We start from the raw sequence: 23,031 nt of genomic DNA on the forward strand, positions 1-23,031 counted from the left end.
AAGAACAAATGTACTTTCTCCATTTTATTTCAGAGCCCCCAATTTTTTTAAAAAAATCAAATGAAGCAAGAATTTCTGTCAAATATTCCAGAGGGGCCTCTATTTCTTTTTCCATTTCATTATACTGCACAATTTCAACCAGCACTTTTTCCAAAATGGGAGAAGCGGAAACTTTGAACTCAGTGGAAGACAGACACAAAATGTCTCAAGCACTCTAATTGTTTTGCTGAGAAATTTAGTAATTATGGAGAAGTTCTGTTTATTTTAAAGGCTTCTTATCAACACAGGCAACTTACTTAATGATCCCATTTTCTCAAGGGACCTCTGTGACATCATGGAATCGCCCCCGTGCTTCCTGACATTTAAAAATTCTGTCACAGCTAATTTTCGTTATTGCATAAGACTGTTGGATTCCTCACGCAGTCTCACAAAGCTCTCTTGAATACATACATAGACCTTTAGATGTCTAATAGGTGCACTTGTATATAAATGACATACTAAATAAGACTTTAAAATATAAGATATAAACATAAAACACTGTACACCAATCTTAATGTATTAGGTGCACTGATGGATGGGTAGATAGATAGATAGATAGAGAGATAGACAGACAGAGAAATAAAAATCCAGTGGAGTAAGGGGTAGGCTTGTTTGAAACTACCATACTATCAGAAAGCCTTCAGAATAGTTTCTTTAGAGTAGCTTCTTTGGATCAAGAACTTGCCTAGAAAAACAACATAGGTTATTCATTCTGCCTGATGGCTGCAAGTCTATTTAGTGAATTCATAAACAATGATAGAATAATTGAATACACTAGACAGCTTCTTTAAATAATGATTTTGCTGTATTTCTTTGAAAGCAATTTCATTTTTATCAACTATTCCTGATATAAAAATTCTTTTACCAAGAGAATGATATCAACACTGATCATATTTAGCACTCAGGCAATGGATTGAAGAGATCTGTAGGTGTTGGGAATGGATGAACATTTTTGTGCACTTAAATCACGACCTTGAATGCATAACTCTTGATTCTCCTTAAGTAGATGAAAAGTACTCTGAAAAACAGAAATGAATTCCCTTTGCTCCAAAATACCCATTACCCCTAAGGATGCCTCATTGGCTTTTACTTCTGCACCTGTGTGCCACAGTGTCCTTTTCAGAGAAGGGGAGATAATAAACCCATCCAGAAGTGATGCAGGCTGGATGCTGGGCTGCAAGGTCATATTAGGTTGTAGCTTAAGAACTTTGACCCCGGGGCATAATGTATAGCGCAGTGTTAGTGATTTTCTCATTTCCACTGAAAGCGCTGGTCTGCTTGCGACGGGAATATCAAGTGTTACCATGGGTTGCTGCAGCTGCGAGCCATTATTTCCAGTGGCAGTGGAAATCCATTGAGAGATCTCCTGGGAGATTGTGCAAAATGCTCTGGTGGGTTTAATATTAACCCTTGCCACTACTGTAGCTAAGACTTCCGGCAAAGACCAAATTTCACTGGTCAGCTGCTGCCAAATTTAGGAAACACAGACTTCATCACAGGCAGGCTGCGTTCTGAGATGGAAAACAAGTGCCTTCTAATGCAATGCTAGGCCCCTTGGAAGCCTTTTGTCTCCATTTGACAGTTTCACACCCCACAATGTCTGTTTCATTGAGGTCCAGAAAGCTTTCTAGGAGTGCGAAGCCTGTAATGAGGAGTGCAGCACCGTTCTTGACAAACCTAATGCCTTTTGCTCTTATCGTCCAACACGTGTCTTTAAAAAAACCTGTATTACATTACCAGGCACACTAATATTTTATTTCTACAGCTATTTTGGTACTTCTCAATTTGGAATGTCTGTTATTTTATTTCATTTCTAGTTTAAGTAAAACTGCGTTCTAGATCTCGACCCCCTCTTTTGTATTAAAGGCAAATATTTTTAACATGAGCAGTAAAATCCTGCAAAACATGCAAAAATGAAAAATACCAGCAGTTATGAATGCTTGCAAGGCTAAACAATTTCATGCTTGTGATGTTTGTATTCTAAGAATTGACTGCCAGTTAAACGTGCTGATTAAAGACAATATATTTCCATATTAACATACTCTGTACAATTAATTAGCTAGTTAACTGATAGAAATAGTATAGATCTGCATAATGGGCTTAAGCCAGGATTTCCCAAACCTGGCTCTAAGACATTTTGGCCTGGATGATTATTAGAAGTGGTCCGTCTAGTGCTTGTTTCCAGATCCCCTGGCTTCTATTCTCTAGATTCTGGTACTGTCCTTCAGTCAAGGTGGCAACGACTGCAGACATCACTAGTTTCTCCCAGATTAAGAAATGCTGCTTTAGAGGAAAGAAGTACAACATTTTCCTTGAAAATCTATAAACAACATCTCTGTGACCTAGGATATTTCATACACAAAAATCTAAATGCCTATTCTCAAATTCTTAACTGACCTGGGTCCTCAGTCCTCACTCTCATTTTGTTCTTCCGTTCAGGGCACTTCGGAGAGAAACCTCTGGAGCCCTTTCGCTTACCTGCTGACTGCTGGAATCCTCAGGTGGTTCCCAGCTTGGCTTTTCATTTTCACTTAAAATTAAAGCCTTCAACACTACAACTTAGCTCACAGCTGCAGGCTGACTCTGATATCGCAGCCTTCCATTCCCTCTTACCCAGAGGCCATCCACTACCAGGTGAAGGGCCCTTCTTGCTCCCCGGGAGGCACAGAGAGGTCACTAGGAGGTAGCCGTTGCACCCCGCGACGAGCAGCAGCAGAACTGTGCCCTGCGTTTCTCAATGAGCAAAACACTCTCAGTCATTAGCTTATTCTTATTTTAGAGAAAATGTATCTCTATTGCATCCCACCATTTCTAACTAAAGATACTTTGCCCTTCACCCCAGCGCTGCTCCTACCAACAAGGACTTTTTTCACCCAGATTTGGATTTAGACGGCTCTGGAAACAAAGTTCTTCAAAACTGCTTTCTGAAAGATCCTGTATTCCCCAAAGAACATGACATTGTTAAACAGCAATTTCAGCTGAAAGTTAACAAGGTTTTAAGGCAGTTAAAAAACTGTGAAAGCCTGACTCCCAGTGTGAAATACAAAACCTGTGAAATTCAAATGTACAGGAACGCTTTCATTTACTCAAAGCTGTGATTAAGGCTCAAAATGTTTCTTTGTTTAAAAATAATCCATAGGCCAGAGTGTAAAGAAATGTAGGATTCTTAAAGATGTTATTTGTTTTTCTTTAGCTAATTATATGAACTGAAAATATTTCAATGTGTATTTAGTTAGGTGTTTTCATTATACACTCTGTCTCTAGTTTCTCACTTGTGTGCTCTGTGTGTATATAAGATCTTTCTCTCTATATGTATATATACACATTGAATGTGTGTTCATGTGTATGTACACACATTACACTTACACATGATATACTGGACTTCTGGTCATAGTGTACTCAATCGCGCGCACACACACACACACACACACACACACAAAGAATAAAACATACTATGTTGTGGTAAGATGTACATGAAGGAATGCTCCAAAAAACTAGATTTTAGTTTGCAGATTGTTGTGTCAGTGTGGTCTAATAATTTTAGCAATAATTTATCAGTATTTCGGCCAATTTAAATCTTTTAATATATTACTTTAACATATAAACCTTGATTTTCTTTTTCTACTCCAGAAAAAGTAAAAGACCTTTTAAAACTACCAAGTCTATAAAATATGTAGAAACCAACAATTAATTAGATATATATCTGGATATGCTAAGTATTTAAAAATATATAAGGATATTATCTGTATATAATTAATTCTGTACATATTCTGTATTATAAGGTCTTAAATACATAGTAATCTTCCAGGTCAGGAGGAAATTCTACAAATGTGATAAAAGAATCAACATAGTGATTCTACTACAAACTAAAACAGTAACAATTGAAATAAAAAAAAAAAAACAGGACTTAAAGGGGAGATCACAGAACACTTGCCTTAAGAAGTCTTTACTTTAACATTAGTTTCCACCAGAGTTTTCAATATTGTGTACCCAGCTTTCAAATAGAGTTACTGAAACCCATAATGAGATATTTAATTTATACTTTGAGTTCTATATAGTGCCAGAATAGATACCTGAAAATGCTTTTGGGTGAATGAATATTTTTAAATGGTATCATTCTAAAGTCTATCTTACTTTAACAAAAGAACCACGAAGATGTTAAAATATGCAAAGGCACTCATCCGTGTATATATAGTTATGTAAACAAGAGACTTAGTTGCATCCTTTCTCTATTTGTGTTATGAAAATAGTCATTAAAATATGTGCTTCTTGACTGAATTTATCCGAATCTGTTACGTTTGATAGCATCAATTCTGAGAGTATAGACTATTCTGAAGATGATAAGATTCACTAGGATACCCATTCTGGTTTGACTATTACCTGCTTTTGAAGTCCTACAATGTCTCCAATGTTCAATTTACTATGCCTGATGATATAGACAATTCTATTGAAGATAACGAGAGATATCACAGTAACCATTGTAGATCACCCTGTATTGTGGTTTTAATCATGTGCAATGTCCATCCTTTTGTTTTGAATGACCCCATTTTGTGTCCTTTCTCATTTGGCTTTGTTCTTTTCAAAATAAAACTTAAAAAGTATGTGCTCCATCCCTAAAAATAATAGTCAGTGTTCTTCCTTAGCGTATAAGACTTCCTTACTGTAGTTACCAGCAGTTTGTTTACGTTAAGACATGAATCTAACTTAAAAGATGAAATGCTCAAGTGCAAAGATGTACAATTCATGTCATGAAACACTTTGGCCTTTGAATCAGTTTCACTGTGTAGGTTGCTGAGATTTCAGATATACCGTTTTTATACTGTACATGGTAAAAGTAAGTGAATTATGGTAAAGTCATTTGATGTAGCAGTTCATAGTCACTTAAAATCTTGTAGTGAAAAGCAAAAATCTTGGAAAAGAGAACAAATAAAACATGCTAAGTAAAATAGACAAATTATAATTCTAAGTTGGCACAACTCAGTGCTGATACGTGTATAATATATAGATATATATTAAGATATATGAAATTCATATCTACTTTATGTTCATATATGGGAAAAGATGGAAAATATATCATATTCACATATATGAAAATGAGGTAAACATAACAACAGAATGACAGCACATATCCAGGAGACAGATGTATAGGTTACTGAATATTTATTTTAAATTGGTATTGTATTTTCTAAATTCTACAATATTACTGCTTATTATTTTATAATCAGAAAATGAACAGATATTATAGATAAAATGCTGCAATCTTTAAAACTATTAAGAAAAACTAATCTACTTAAAACTTAACAGAAATAGACAGATTTTAGAACATATTCAAATGTACTGATGATACATACTTTTGCCACCAACGGCGTTTTTGAAGAATGTAAAATATAAACTCAATTAGAAAACAAATAACAAGGAGAAGTGGAAAGGTTGTAACAAATAAGAGGAATAAAGAAGAAAAAATATCAAAATATTTCCTAAAAACAGATTTTTGTACAGTGTTCTACCTAAAGGTAGCATTGTTTATTTTTTTAAATATATGTCCAAATCATGACAAGCTTACTTTCAAATCAAATTGATATGTTTTATTCAGTGATCAAGAACTTTAAGGAATGGGTTAAATGGATTTCCCAAATTCCATATCTTTGCTTGCACTGGCAAAAGAGAAAAATAGAACTTTACTATCCTTTAAAAATATTAAAAGGTTACATAAGGAGATACAAACTGTTATAAAAAGAATATTATTTTACAAAGCAGTCTTTGAGTTACAGAGATAATAAAACATCACATTTGAAAGACTTCTGTTTGCTAACTAGCTTTTTGTTTAAGTGTATTTCTTACAAGGTTAATATAGATACGTTAAGTCACACACATTTATCAGAATATTGTCTTTACTTGTCCCTGATTTTTGTTTATCATTAATGAATCAGAAAAACAGGGGTGGGGAGTCAGGGCTCCAGATGGTGTCAATACATTTTAATTAAGTGCAATAATTCCTCCTTTCCTGAGGTAACTGTGTTAAGACAGGTTTCTCTTCAGAGATTTGTATTCAGGGATTCTATTTTTTTAGCGAGGCTACCACGTCCATCTGTGGATGTCTACTGCCCTCTCTTGGAATCCTGGGAAAGTTCAGATGCATTTCCATCTTCAAAAATTAGAAATTGAGTTCATTGTCTTAGTTTGGGGGTTTTTATCTTTTATTACAAATCTTACTGAGGATAATGTATTTTGAAATTTTTCACAGCTAAGAAAATTTGCTTTACACAGCTAAGAAAATTTGAATCAATAATTCAAATTTCATTTTAAAATGCCTTATCCACACTGAAAATAAACTCAGATTTTCAGAAGCATCTCATTGAATGTCAACAGTATTTTAAAAACATTTTTATCTACTCAGACAGAATGAAGACTTGAAGAATGTCTTTGAAGTTTGGCAATATCATTTGTTTTCTCTGCCATGAACCAGAGTAAAAATATATATAATGATTTAGAAACTAATTATAATACTATATAATAATTTTTATTTTACCTAAATATTATATGTTGAAACTCTTTCAAAAACTGAAATGCCCTAAAATCTGCAATTCATTTTATGTGGGTTTCCCTGAATTAAACCCAACACTGACCCTTGTTTCAGGGAGGAACTTTAGAGATGGAAGCCTTTGATCTGTAGAGCAGATGGTGATCTGCCTGCGTCTAGCACAAATCCTCCACAAATATACAGTAAGAAATGACCTGGAAAAATCACCCTATACAAGAGTAAAGCAGCGACCAAAGGTGGACCCAGAAGTGCCCAAAGCTATCTGGTTGGAGGCTTTGTTAGTGACTGAACGTCAGATTTTAATTCTTTGGATAGTGCTTTTCAGAGAAAATTTAAAAATCTCTCCTCTGTTTTCAACATCTGGTTTAGCAATTCCTTGAGAGACAAAACAGTTCTTTCTCTCTCATCCCATCTATTAAAATGTACCTAGGTCCTGAGACAGAAATGAATGACCATGTCAAAACTGAATACTTCTACTACTCCAGGACTCTGTTAGAAATAAGCCCTAATGCCCTAAAACCGAAATATTACAGCAGAACACTCTTCGAAAGTGCAATTGATGGAAAATTAGCTGATTTCCTGTTATAGCCCATAAAGCCATTTGTTACATCAAAATGCATGAAATATTATAATCAGTTCAATTTACTTCTGTATTTAAAGAACAAAATAGTTTAAGTCCCTATCCTTTTATGGCTGCTAAATATTTTAATTTATAAAAAACACTATTTTAAACAAATATTCTAAACAGTATTTCCAAACAGTACTTACTATACTGAATAGCATATGTGAGGGAATCTGAGCTGGAATTTATTCATAACAGTTATGGTAGTTTAATTATCATATAATAATTAAATCTTATGTGATGACACATAAACTTTTAACTTTAGGAAGTTCTTTAATAATTTAGAGCTAGCATGCTTCTTATATCAATGCACACTTCTCTAAAATAAGCAAAGCCATTTTAGTAAATTAAATCTCAGTCTAAAGAACCAATTTCACATCCTTATTTAAAAAATATTTTTGCATTTAACTTAAATGTAACAAAGTAGAAAAAATGAGAACAGCAAAAGACACCTTTATGTCTTTAAGTTGTTATACAACTTTCAAAAATCAATGTTTACTCATGTCTATCTCACTTAGCAAAGCTAATACACTTAGAGGTAGGTGAAAATGTAATTGCCATACTATATCCAAGTATCATCACTGTTAGCATAAAAATTGTCAATGTCTTTAGTTAGAAAAAAAAAGATTAAAATCTAAATTGTAAGTGAGTCTGCCATGCATATACCTTAAATGAACAGATGATGTCAAATGCAGAATGAATCTTTGTTGGTAACATTACATAGCTTATAAAAAATGTACTAAAGTATAATTGCTTGAGAAAATTATGATTAAAGATGATCAAATTGGTTTACATACAAAAGTGTCATTGTTCAAAACTGTGTAAGATCAGAATTCATGAATATTTTAAATCTTTTTACGTAGAGCCAGAACTCGCTGCCATTTGTAACAAAAAAACATGCTATTTAGTAAGTCCTATAAAACAGAATCGGAGGAAATTCATTAGTAAAAATTTTTCAAGGTCACTTATGCTCACTAATGTGAGAAGGAAAGTCAGATAGCTCTTTAGATGTTGCTTTGGACAATGAGGTTTCCCCACGTGTAATCCAGCATTTTCTGAAAGCTGTACAATCAGCATGCAAGAGGCCGGAGGGAAACAGAAAAGCCTGCATTTCTTTCCTCTCACTGCCTTCGGTGACCGCAGAGTCTGGGAAGGTTTCATTGGCACACACAGACAACCTATGCTATCATCTTTTTTCTTTCTTTCTTTATATGTCTAATCTCAGGAGCACATACAAACTCAATATCTACCTTCATTTCCAAAATGACAGATTACAAATTACCAAAGGAACTTTATGAAACCTAAAATTTCGAGGTGCCTTTTCTATGGCAGACGTTGCATTTAGCTCTTTAAGGGCTTCATTTCATATGATTTTTGTCAATGGTTCTCCTGGTCACTACTGTTTTTACTCTTTTACACATGAAGAAACTGAGATTCAAATGGGGGAGTAATTTGTCAATTACTAGAGAGCAGTTGAAAGAAAGACACAACTTTCAGACCCTGGCTTTATTCATTACAACCATCTTGCTATTTTCTTCCTTTATTTTCCCATTTCTCACCAAAATCCCCCCTCTTCTCCTTATCAAAAGAGCCTATTCTGTTAAGAAAATGTTACATCTATAAGAAAACTAATTATGTATTAAAAATCAAATACCAATTTATTCATAAGAGTGCTAGTTCTTATATGTAAGATGTCAAAGAATGAATTTCTGTCTAGCAGGGTTAGGGACAGTACCTTCCAGCTTCACGTCTGCATTGGCCTTCTGTACTGGCACTGATGAGTCTGAATTATAAAGAAGTGATTCAGGGCCTTGCTGTCTTCTCCACCCCAAGTCTACCTCTTGGCTTTAAAATAATTTTTGTGTCATCTGTTTATCTGTGCTACAATGGCATCCTAATCTCGCTGTCTTGAGTCATATCAAGTGTGACTACACTGCCTGGTGCTTACTGCTCCACATTTTGTGATCTACATTTAGTGACTGGATATGTGACTCTTTGCAAGCTTCTGCAGGACTCCTGCATGAGGATGGAGTTGGAAACCCAGAAGTCTTGTGCAAGTGACCACCTTGAACTTGCTGATTTGTAAATAATTCTTTCACGTCCTGTCACTTAGACATCATTTATGCTTCTTGGTATGTTTGTGTCTCCTACTTGAGGGACATTTAATTCTCAGTTCGGGTGATGAATAAAAATAACTAGAGTTTATTAAGTTATGAAATGTCCTGTTGTAATCTAACCTACATCCTTCAGTTCTTCCAGATCACTCTTCTGAGGCAGAGATGAAGGAATGTGCTTTTCCAAGGTTCCCTGATTTGTTTCCTCCTGACACCCACTGTTTAAATCATTAAAACTCCACCACATATCCTTTTAGGTGCTCACAGTAAGGAACTACAGTTTGGCAAATTTTAGCATAATTTTTAAACTGATTGATATTAGTGACTGCAATTAAACTGATTGCAATTGTGTTTGTGGGGGCTGGTTTCAAACAAATTATTTGAATTGCAAGAGTTGGATATTTTTTGTTTGTCTTATTATACAGGATATAATTGAAACCATTGAAATGATCTTTATTTTTAACCTGAGAAGTTTTTTTGTATATCTATATTTTTACTTGTTAATATCTGTAAACTGTTAATGTTTTAATAAAACATCATGTAATTTATAAGACCTTAACTGTTATACAATTACTTTTATTTGCCTTTCATTCTTTACCACTCAAGGGAATCACAGTTAACTTTTAAAACATACAATAGTCTTATTATATAATCCTGTTGCTTAAAATAGCTATAATTAATAAAAATCCACTTGAAGTATAAGTATCATCAAAGTTAAGAATACATTTGTAAATCTGATAATTGAAGGAAAAAATGAATTGCTTTAGTTTTTTACAAATATTAATAAAGCACACTTATGTATCACTACTAGATCTTTTCAGTTAACTAAACAATAGCCTATGCCTGTTAGTATTGAAACAAAGTTCAGAAGTTCAGCTTCCATAAGGAGAAACTCATCTTTTGATCAGGAGATTTCTTATAAATTTATATTATTGATATTAACAAGGACAAAGCAATGTGAATGGGAAGAAGAGTAGAAAAATCAGAGGGAAGAGAGAGCTAGGGAGTGGGGCGCTGATGTAAGAACATTGCAGCTCATTCTTAAAACATCGTGGTATTTTTCTTGAAACAGAAGGTAGTAATCAATGAGAAGTTATTCAGTGGGGTTCAGCTCATATAATACTTTCCTGGTGTTAGTCTAACCACTATTGCTTTGCACCTTTTTTTTTTTAACCTTAGTAGACTCTTTAAGGTCACATCTGTTAGGGCACGTAATGGTTTTTAATCACAGTTTTCTAAATGACTAGAACACAAGTATGTGAGGGGAGCAGCACTTAAACCGAAGCCTGATCCCTGTTGTAGGATATTTGGGTGGTGATTTTCTGGAGGATTGAATGCAAAATGGCAGAGACCTCTGCTGAACCCAAGCCAGTTGATATACAGCTGAACAATCAAATGCAGGCAGACCCCCTCTCAGAATAAGTCTCTTTTCCCAGAGGAGGATCACGGAGAACACAGTTTCAATTTTAGGGAAGCAATGGAAGTAAGAATAATATATTATCTTTACAGATGCTTGTCTTTGACTCCAAACACCTCTAATGCACCTTAAATCCACAATGGATCAATTTCAACCAAATTATAATAAGTATTCACAGTTCACTGCTTTTTCCCTCAATATTTGAACTAGATGCTAAAGAAATTTTCTTTTTCAACTTATATTTAACCACAGTCATGAATGATATGTTACTGGTTTTGCTGAGTAGCTTGGAACAAAATCATACCTTATAATCCACATCTAAACATCCAGTATTTTCTTTCTTTCTTTCTTTCTTTCTTTCTTTCTTTCTTTCTTTCTTTCTTTCTTTCTTAGGACATAAAGACAAAAGATACAATTGACATTTATTTAGAAATATAATTTATTTCCTAAAGTACACTATTCCAGGTAGTGAAGAAATAATAGCTAAGGTGTCCAATAGTGACGTTATTATTAGGGAAATTCTCATTCCTTTATAATCTAGAAAACAAAAACAAATTAATTTCCAGTGGTGATAGATTGATAAGAGTGATCGGAAAGGAAGTGGCTTTAATACTGCTTAGGTGTATCTTTGGGGAAGGTTTTTTGAGGCCACATGACCCTAAACAACCAATTTTGAGAAGATTGGAGCATGAAAGAAAAATAAAATTTCAGTGCACACAAAGTGAGATAAAGAGAAACGTGAAAAGACTGTGGATGAACCGTGATGCATGAGGGGAGGGTATTCATAAGTGAACACTAGTTGGCACTGCATCTTCGAAATCACGGATTGCGCATATATCACCACAAGTTTGAACAGGTGTCTACTAACCAGCTTGTTTGATTTTAATGCTCACTAAATACAAACTGAGGTACTCATAGGCAAGTCTACTCTAGAGTGTTGGTATACTAACATACCTAAATACTAAGTATTATATTAACTACCTAAGTAAGGTAGTTCATGTTACCTCAAAGAAGCAGGAAAATTTTCTTCTGTTTATAAAACATCTCACTCAGCAGCGATCTTTAATTGTTATACCACTTATTAATTAATTTGATTAGACTTAAATACCATCAATAATGCTTTAGCACTAAGAATTAAAAAATGAAAAAAATAGATTCTGTCCTTAAAGCTTATAGTAAACATGTTAATTTGCACTCTGCAAAGCTATTGAGGTCAATAAAATGTAAAACTTTATTTAACTCTATTTTGCTATATTTAAATTTTAGTACTTGATTTATTGAACAAGTAAGTGACTACAATGACAGTATGCATTTGAAACTCTAAAATAAAGTACCACCTTCATATGTATATGTCCCTAAAAACTGCACAAATAATATTAGTACATTAACCTGGCCTTGACAAGGAAAGAAACTCTACTAGAGTTTGCATTATATATAAAATATGAATAAATCTGGATATATTATGAATATGAAGTATGAATTATTTTCATTCACTTACTAAAGAACCTAATAGAATAACTCACTAAGGTGTTCTTTATCCTGATGCATATATTTAAAATGAATCATTCTTTAGGAGAATATATTTTTCCATGTGGATAAGCTTTTCTCACAGTGCCAAGAAAGATAAGTACAAAAATATTTTATTTCCATAATTCTTTCACTGTTAATATACATTTCTAGCTGAAATTAAACAGGATAAAGAAAATGACATAAATAGATCAATTTCCTGATCCTGGTTGATAGTTTGATATAGTAGGAATTTTGATCAGAAGTTTAAATTGTATCCCAAAGATAATGGACAGTCCAAATATAAATGTACTGAACAATTCTGCAAAAAAGAATTTAAAACAATACAAATGTTCTAAAGTACTTTAAGGAACACTAAATTTACACTAAATTTTTAGCCAGAAAGTGAAATACCCTATGAATTGCTAACAATTCCTTTGTGAGGGTTTAACTTCCTTTAGTGAGTTTGTAAACATTAGTAAAGATTCATTCCTAGTTGTAAAACTTCTGTCTTAGAGACAACTCTTGCTAATTCTGCTGTCACAGCAATTCAAATAATCTGAAATACAGGAAACGTCTCTGATTGTTTCCTGGAAGAGCCCTGTGGAATGCTTTGCTTTTGTGGGCATCCCATAGAGCTAGCACAAGCTATACCAGCTTTAATTATTGATCCATCTCTATGTGGGCAACTGCTCAATCCTTTCTATAATTTTGGAGTTGAAAATCACTAAGAAAAAGAATGCGGAACCAAAATTTGATCATTTAGTGGTTCTGTTTCTTAAAAGATACGCTATGTACTTGATTCAGGTCTGTGTACTTGGTTGGACCACATTCAAACTTATCAAGCATTTCTACCACATAAAATCTACAAGCATCTAATATATCAAAAACTAAAAAAGGGGGAGGAGAGTTCATTCATTTTAAAACATGATTTTGAGGGAGAATGGGACCCTATTATTGGTATGAAGGAAGCAGGAAATTTGGTCACCAGTGCTTCATAAATAGGAAATCAAAGTAGATCAGGCTGACCAGGACTGCATAGGATAAAAATGAGTGACAATCAGTTGTGCGAGACGCTGCTCTGAAGGGTAGATTTACTGCCAAATCCTATGGGTGCCTTTTCCACTGATAGCCATTAAATAACCTTTAATTTCTTTCTGTTAAAATCTCTATTGTAACAGGGAAAATTGAGGAAGACACTTATTAAAAAGAGGCAGCAGCACATGTGGTATTATTTTTACAGCTATTCAGTGTGTTGATATAAAGTAATACATTTGAGTCAAATATCATCTGCGTGAGTAGTTAAAGTGAAAACCGATCTGAATTTGCACTGTGGCACAACTGGTCGTCCAATTAGCAAAATGATTAGCCAGGGTAATATCAACAGACTCATTCCTGTGTCAAGTTGACAGTTATATTGCTACCCAGATTTCAGCCTTCCCTAGGGTCTGACCGTGAGCCACATACTCATGTAGATATATGTGGGTGTGTCCTTAATGAAGCACTGTTCATTGTGTTTCTACAGGAGGCAGCACTCCCCGCCTCCCCCAGGACACAAAATCACCTCACCAGGTTCCCAAAATTTGGATGATTTTATTTTAAAAATCCCTATGCTCAATTCAGCCCATTTTCTGATTATGTATGAAGATACTTACAATAGAAAGAGTTGTTCATATAGCAAATGTTAATTGAACATGAAGAATATCTGTGGCCTGTCATTGTGAAGAATAAAAATAATTTAGATAGATCATTTACTATTGTTGGTTGAATATCACCATAATTTAAAGTCTGTAAATCTTCTAAGTGTATTTCTAAAATAAAATACTTGTTAGTAACTTCCCTTTTAATGCAGCAGCTGGACACGAATCCCTTCATGGAGTATCCTATCAACATTCTGCATGTTTTCCAGATGACTTGCTGGTTGGCCTGAGAACACAATATTGGCCAACACACACTTTATTTTAATCTTTTAACTTTACAAAAGGGAAAAAAGAGAAATGATTGATTGATAAATCCTATTAGTAATATTGCAATCCTAATCTTGGTATCAGGATAAGCTAAAGGAGTCACGCAACGCTCCTTAAAACTGTATTTGTGATTTTAAGTGTGTGTGTATTTGGGAGGAGGTTGGTTTATTATACTTTAATATTCATCAACTTCTCGAAAGGATCTGAGGTTCACACAAACTCTACAACCACTTGATGAGGAGTTTATTATTTTTTTTAGAAAAGTAAAATCCCAAAAGAAAGGAATGAATATTTTCCGTTTAATCCTAGAGATACCATTTCCCAATCTTCCACACACTGGCCCTGTACCTGGAAGCTGGTTTGTGGAATGTACCAATTGACTGTCTTTCAGGTTCCTGATAAGATTATATAATAAAGGTGACAAAGTATTGGAGAGAGCAAAAGAAACAGTCAGTCTTGATACCTATCCACTGGTAACCCTTAATCAGGATACTGTGTGCGTGTCATACGCTTCCCAGACATCAGCTCTCTCTCTCTCTCTCTCTCCCTCTCTCTCTCTCTCTCTCTCTCTCTCTCTCTCTCTCTCTCTCTCTCACTTATTTGGTGAAATGGATGAGGTTGGTAAGATGAAAAACAGTGTGACAGGCAAGACAGGGTTACAATTTTAAAGTGATGATTAGAACCTGAGGGAACCATAACAGGAAACTACAATGGATTGAACTCGGTTCTCCAAATTAGTACAGGAGAAAACTATAGGTCAATTTCCTCATGGCATAGAAAGCTATAAATGGTATGAATTAAATGATATTAATATAGTAAAATGATTATTGATCCAGAATTAGCAATAAAAATTGCACTTCCCAAAGTATGATTTTGCATTCACATAGTTTCACAGTTATTAAGTCATGGAGTAACAGTTATGAATGGGTGTGTGTTTATTCCAGTGGAGACTGGAAAGCTCAGCCTTCACCTACTTTACCAGCTGTGAACCAGCAGAGCTCAGAATGTTCTCTCATTTGATGCGATGAACATACACAAAGCCACGTTTGTATTGTCTGCAGTTATTACACAGGTCTGCTTCCAAGAATGTCTGCAGTGTGACTAGATGAAAGAACATTAAAAAATGGAAAGGAGAAAAATATCTATAAAAATACAACACAGAATAAGCGCTGTGGTTTTATTTCTGGTTTAGTTATCTACACATACACCACTCTATTGGTCTTTACATAAAAGCATAAAGAGAAGAAAGTAAAATGTAGAAAATAAATTGTATTCAACAGACAAAAAATTAATTTATAGTTCTAACTTTTGCAAAATTTTGTAAATATGTCCTGCTGTGTTTTATATTAGTACAGGTTTTATAAAGTGCTTGTATTCCCTAAAGTATTTTTAAAGCACATTTTATTATAAAACTTGCTCTTGTTTATTTTTGAAGACTTGTTTAATTAGGAATCTTCACTCAGCTTTATTTGCAACACTGTTACTATAGATTTAAAACTTTTGAGCTGTGTACTGATAATTATCCTTACTCCAACATATTTATTATTTAGTAGTCCTTTATTGGCCTTGATGAATTAAATACTTAAAATAAATATTCATGCAAAATTATTTTTAAGATGTCTCCAGAGAGATATATTTTAAAAATTGCATTGTAAAATTGACTCTCTTCAGTGAGAATTCATCATGGGTCACTCAAGCTTGTTTTGGGTGTTAATATGACTACAAAGTTTCTAATTCTTCTTCTTAAAACTTCTTAAGGATGTAGTTACATTCAGCCACTTTAGTTTTTGTATAACTTCTTTATCAACTAGCTTTTACTTGTAGAATATTTTTATTTCTTTGCTTTTCATTTAACATTTATTTTGCTTAATGGACATTCACACTTGTTACTCTAAAGTTTTCTTGTCCTTTGAGCCAAAACTACTGTTCTCCAATGTTTCATGCTAAAATATGAGAAGGCGGTATTACAGCATTTTTCCTTTAAGTCAAAACTTATTCTGCTCTTATTCTTTAATATATTAAAACTTTTAAAGTGATAGAAATGACAAGGGATGTCTATGTTGATCAAAACCACTAATTTGATATGAATTGTGTTTTACGGTATTTATTTTCTGGCTAATTTTCTTTTCTAATAGTCTTTGTACAAAGGCATACACTCATATCAGGTTAGATATCCTACTAGTTGCACTAAATTCTTTTTAATATTTTTAATGTCATTTTCCTTTGATATACTTTGACAGAGATGACTCCATCTGCCTTCATTTGCTAAATCTGTGATCACATGTACTCCAAAAAATAGCCCATAATTCATAGCCTGGGTCTGATTTAGAAAGCAGAATAATATATTTCATTGTTAGGTAACAAAAATCTATATTGTTTAAAATACCTGTAATCTGAGCCCCCCCTCCAAAGTGACATTGACTGAAATTTCTTCATAAAGACAATTAGGCTATTGCTTCTAGTTCAAATGCATACCCCTTCATTTCCTCCAATTTTATACAATGTAAATAAATACTCTGTAATGTTCAGAGGCTACTGGAAACTCTGAATGCCTATCATGTGTTCTAAATAAGGGCCTCTTGGATAAAGAATTACCTTTGAGCTAAGAAAAGTAATAGTTGCTTAGCAGAAAGGTCAACAAGAGCAAGTGGGCTTTTTCCTGTATTTGTCTGTGAGAATAAACATATGGAGGAAAATATTCTTCTATAAAAGAATTCAAACAAAGCAAAAGTCTTCAGAAAATAGATTGCCATAGAAAGTTTATTTAAACTTAAGATTCCCGTGTGGAATTAGCCAAGTTACACTGCATTGAATTGAATGAATAATTCCTTTCCAATATGGTCTGCTTTCCTTTAATTTCTGTAAGTGGTGTTTGGAATATTTGTGCCCAGTAGAATACGAGACATTTCAACATCAGCAAATTGAATACAAGAAATAAGATCCTGAAAAATGTTTCACAATTGTAGCACTGGTTAGATTTTCAGTATCAGAACAGTTCGAAGTGATAGCAGAGGTTATTTTATACATATAAAAAAACTCTTAAATTTCAAATTACAAAACGTGAGAGCTATACCAATTCTACATTTCAAAGTTTTATTCTAACATGTTCTATAAAATCTTTGTAGCGTTTCATGGTACATGGAAAGCAACATGGAATAGCCACATAATTAGGGTTAGAAGCATCTGCATTTAGAATTCCAGGTGATTATAACTATTATTTCTCACAAAATATGTACTTTTGCTCTGTGGACCAGTGCATAAGAATCTGCATTGCTCTTTGCTTCTGACATGAAATAGCCCTTTGTGAGTTTTGACCAGTCTTAACGAGGCCCTATAGCTAAGCAAAAAGATCTTGATTAATATCTTCTTAGTTTACCTATGACAAACTAATCGTAATTTAGAAATATTGAAAACGTCTTCTAGTACAATGAAAACTGAACAGTAACGTATTATTAAAATCTAGGTTGATTTTCATTTGTCATCTAAAAATTTTATTTTTTGTTTATTTATTTCCAGTACAGGGAAATGAGTAGAGGGCTCTTTGCTTTTTTCCTCACTGTTGACACAAAATAGCCAGTACTTCAACTTAAAGGAGACGAGGTTATTGTAGCTGACAGCTTGTAGAGGCTCCAGCCCCTAATTGCCTACTCAAGGCAAGGCTGCCTGGCAGAGGAGCATCACAGACAGAAAGAGCTCATGGTGGGAGGAAGAGCGTAAAGTAACACAGCAGCAAGCAACAGGCCACAGAACAACCTTCTTTCTATCCTTGTATTGTATCCGACTGTCTGCCCTGAAGGCAGGTAGCGCTCACGCCCAGGGAGACCTTTCCCACTACACAATCCTAGAGCTATACTAAGCCAATTATTACAGTTATTTAGTAATCACACAGCCTTTATTCTGCATCACACACTTAATCACAGCATCACACACCATAGCTTCAGTCATCACTGAAATGTTCCATCTATTACTATATGAGGCGTTGGGGGGCCTCTAGACATAAGCCATTACATGTTAGGTGTGTGTATCAGTGAGCAACACCTCCAGCCCTCAGAGCGTTTTTAGTGATAATATGGTAACACTGCCCAGAATGAAAAATATGAACGAAGGAGGACAAATCACTTTCTCCCCTTCTGTTTCTGTATCATACTTCTTTACTTAAAGACCAAGATATGGGCTACTTTGAAATAACTCACTTGTGTGATCAACAGAGAGCAAATGAAAGCAGAAAAACGGATAAGAAAGTATGCAGGGGGTTCAGCTGCGTACACTAATGACACAAATAAATTCTGGGGTTCTACTGCACAGCAGAGTGAATACAGATAAAGGTAATAATACAGGTGAGGGCTTTAGACGTTTTGTACTCTATAGAAAGTGTTTGAGGAAATAATAAAATTGTATTATTTAAGTCTAATTCTTTCGCCACAATACTATCAGAAACAGTCCTCTCATTTATCTTTAATAATATTTCTTTTAAAACATAGAAGGATAAAAAGGGTAAATGGGGTTACCTTATCAGATATTAAAACATTATTAAGCTTGTTAACTAAAAGTAATGTGATAATCAAGTAATGTATAAGCTGATAATAACCCTTTGTATCTGTCATACATTTTAGGACTTAGATAACCATCAAATGTGCTTTTATACAACACCACATCAATTTGACCACATCTTCAATACATTAAAAATTATTCCAGATCTTCCTTGGTTGAGTGAAAAAGTATCATTTAATCATGTTTTCTAAAAAGTAAACAACATGTCAGCATTTATATAAAGCACCTTAGCTTCCGGCTGTCGTAATGCTTTATTTTAGTAAGGAACAATTAAGATTTGTGTTTTCCATGAAAGTGCATCTTTTGAAGCATCTCTAGCTTTTCAGTTTAACCTCTTTTTAAAAATATATCATCACATGTTTGTACACACAGTGATTGCATTAAGCTTCATGTATATAAATATATATATTATTGATCATTTTAATCCTCTTTCCTATCCAATACCTCCCTCTGACCTTCTCTCCAGTCCCCTTTCTGTATCTACAGATTCTGCCTCACTGATTCTTAAGTGGCTCTCTTATTTTGCTCTTTAACTTTTTTATATTTTGGGTTTTCCATATTAGAAAAATCATCTGCTTTTAAGTTTTCAGTTTTAAAAGTAAAATCATTTGAAAGAAGATTTGTCATGGTTGTGCCATTGAAAAGATTTCTGTCCCATGTACTAGGATATGTATAAATCTAATTTTGGATTATTTACCTTTCCCCACCTTATGTGGTTTGGCTGTTGAAATAAAACCAACCTCAGTGTTGGTTACCATATATCCTGTCTTGGTTTTGTTCATTGATTTGGATACAAAGAGATTTTCATTTACCTGAAATATTTAAGGATTACTAATTTTTCAGATTGAAAATCAGGGCTTTCAATAAACTTATCACTTCCCAATTTAATTGTTATGTCATAGATTAAACACGTGAGAGAAAATAAAACCCTGAAATAATCCTGGCAACACAGATACGGTGTGAGAGTGCTTCCCATTGGTCTGAACATGACGGAATCTGTCTCTAGTTGGCATGCGCTGCAGTAGCCAGTCTTTCCTAAATGCTGTTTCTATCCTACACCATCGACCATGCAGGACTCCAAGGATCAAAACAGAAAAGAAGTTTAACACAAAGCAGTCACTTTTGATGACTAAAAAAGAGGCTTGGGTACTCCAGAATATTGTACACATTTCACTTTCAGTGATCTACATGGTAATTGAATACATTTTGAAAGGTATTTATAGTTAGGTTTGACAAAATACATAGTTGTATGAACTTTTGCCCAAAACCAGAAACCAAGTAGGATGTAAGCCTTCATTTGCAGAGTTCATTTACGTGTTTCTGAATTTAAACATTCCCCTGTGCTAATGGAACATTAAGAACTGTGGTTAAATCAGAACGATAAAAATTTGGAGTGTCTGCCACTCGAATAAAAAGATTTTCTTATGTTTTCTTATAGTTGCTTAATGAGCTGTATCCCATGAGGTCATGCTGGAGACCCACGGCAGTGAGACCTAAATAGCCAATTGAATCCCAGCCTTTTATCAAGAACATTATACTTCAGAGTTCTGTTTGTGCCCTTCACCCTCCCTCATAGGGCTCACTTATAGGCTCTGTTTGGCTCTATGTTTAAAAACAAGAAATGGAAAGTGGTTTAGGGTTTTTCTTAATAAAATCTTCACAAATTTGATTTTTAATATACAGAAGTGAGTTATCCATTAAATATTTTTTTCATTTAAGAATGGCAGGGAAATTGCACAAAAGTCCCTAATTAAAAACAAAGGTTCTCTAGTTTCTCCACTATCTTACATAGTGCTATATACTTCTTGGTATTACATTTTAAACTTTATCTTGATTAACTAAACTTGGAATACTATGTTACAACTAGGAGTCATGGTGTCTAGTTTAAGTGAGTTTATTGCCTCTTAGTAGAAACAGCAGGGACATTATATGATACTTGATGCTGCTGGTGTACATAATTATGCCAATTTGTGATACAGAAAGTAACACATTACGTATTTAGTATTTTCCCTGTTACTACGTTTTCCTCATGTACACAGGCAGATAAAAAGGGAGAGTAACTATGATTTAGTACAAAGTCCTCAATTTGGGTGCAGCAATAATTTTATATCACTGCTAATTATCATTTGTTATTTACATGCCTGTTTAAATTCATTTCACATATTATCTCACTTAATTATGGACAAATATCACCTATGCTCTTCACAATTTTATTTTATAGGGGAGGAGGTGGAGACTTCTTGAAATCATGCAGAGACTGCAGGTTGAGGGACTGGCCAGGCTAGGTAGCGTTTTCTGTGGGGCAGAAATCGGTCAAACCTCTCACTGCCTTCCAGGTCTGTATTGGACTGTCCTGACCTCATGGATAGCAGTAGCTTTCTAATTTGCCTTCACCCACTGCCTCATGCTGCTGCTTCTTTAAAATGATCTAAGGGAGACGCTGAAGTAGTTAAACAGATACAGGAAATGCCTCACTAGCTTTCCATCAAATCTCCGTAACGTGGAAATTCACCAGCTTCCTGCTACACTCATTTCATTTTCTACCAGACACTGTTTCCAAGTTTGTCCTCCAGGCAGGCTTTTTCCCTTCCACACACAGCATGCAGTTTCTCACATTCATGTTTTTGACTTCCTACACTTTTCAGTCTTCTCTCATTAGAATTCAAGTATTTTCTACTTACATGCTTGAATTCACCCACCAGTGAGACTGTGGTAGCAAATTTTATAAAATCCCTCCCATTTCATTGTTTGCTAATCCCCTGAGATTATTGCAAGAGAACGCCATGTATCTCCACTGCCAATTCTAAGTGAAAGACAAACACACGTGGGGCCGTATAATGTGAACTGTCTGCACAGATAAGCATGCTGGCATCTGATAAAGTGGATTCAGTAGGGAGACAGCTCATTGTGAACTCCTCATATCCAGGCAGGAGATACTTTCAACATTTCAAGAGTCATAATCAAACAAATGTAGGTTCTCTTTGCTTTATTGCTCAGAAAGTGGCATGGATAGCATTGTCTGATGAGAACCTGCACCCAGTGAGTTTGGAGAGATCCACCTGATCTATAAAAGAATGAACTAAGGTAATGCTTGTGAGGCTGATGAAAATGGAAGAGTCCACTGATAGACTTGCTACTCAGGAGAAGAAAATATTCACGAACTAAATACAAGGTTGCATAAGAGAAAGAAGTAGAGATGATTCCAGCTAGTTGAATGGAGACTAATACAGTGATACATGCATTCTACTAAAAGGGGGAAATACTAAAAAGTGTCTTCACTTCAAAGTGAAAATGAATGTTTGAATTAGACTTGAAACAAATCTTTTGCAGAAAGCAATTTCTTGGCTATCTGCGAGTAATAAAAGGATCAGTGTATCAGCAGAAATCCAAAGGTGTTAATGTGAGCATAGGATTTAAACATTTTTAAAAACTGAATCTCATTTTAGGGAGACTCATAATTCTAAACAACTTAGTTTTAATGTCTGTTTAGCTCTTGTTTAATTTATTATTTCAACTTTATAAAACAGATTATCATTGTATTTTAGAAGAATTGACAAAGATACATTTTAATGTTGGTGAATTTTGATTTAAATGTGACACAAAAAGAAATTCACATTTTATTAGCTGAGATGTAAACTATATGACAAGCCATCGTCTCATGAAAATCAAAGCATTATAAATAAAATTGCATACAACACAAATGACAAATTAAACAGGTTGTACAGCCTACGCAACGGTGCCAAATACAAATTCTTGTGACAAACAGTTGTATAAAATTCATAAATAATAGAAATGACTAATGTGAAGATTTCAGACAATCAAGTACAAAATGAAAAAATGATAATGATTTACTCAAAGAAGTCTTAAAAAACACAAGCGACCAAGAAAAAGTTATCACTCATTGGATGATATTAAGAAGACTAACCTAAGTCTAATAGGACTAAGAAATTAGGAAACAATACACATAGAAAAAATCTACATACAGAAAGTATATCAAGAAACACACTAATTATGAGGAAAGAACTCAATACAGAGGTAAGCAAGATTTAAGAAAATCAAATAACTAAAATGTAAAATGAATGTGTCATAGGCAAAATTCTAACTATCCAGCAAAATCACAGAATCTTATAAGGCGTCAAGGAAAGAAAAAAATGCATATAAATTAAACCCCCGAGTATTATGACAAATTTCTCAACATAAATTTTAAATGCCAAAGACCTCGGAGTAAAGATTTCAAACCCTGAAAGTAACCAGCTTTCAACTAAGAATAATAC

The sequence above is a fragment of the Cavia porcellus genome, unplaced genomic scaffold (assembly GCF_034190915.1).
Source record: "Cavia porcellus strain 051 isolate PalLab524CR breed Dunkin Hartley unplaced genomic scaffold, mCavPor4.1 scaffold_12, whole genome shotgun sequence".
Taxonomy (NCBI): Eukaryota; Metazoa; Chordata; class Mammalia; order Rodentia; family Caviidae; genus Cavia; species Cavia porcellus.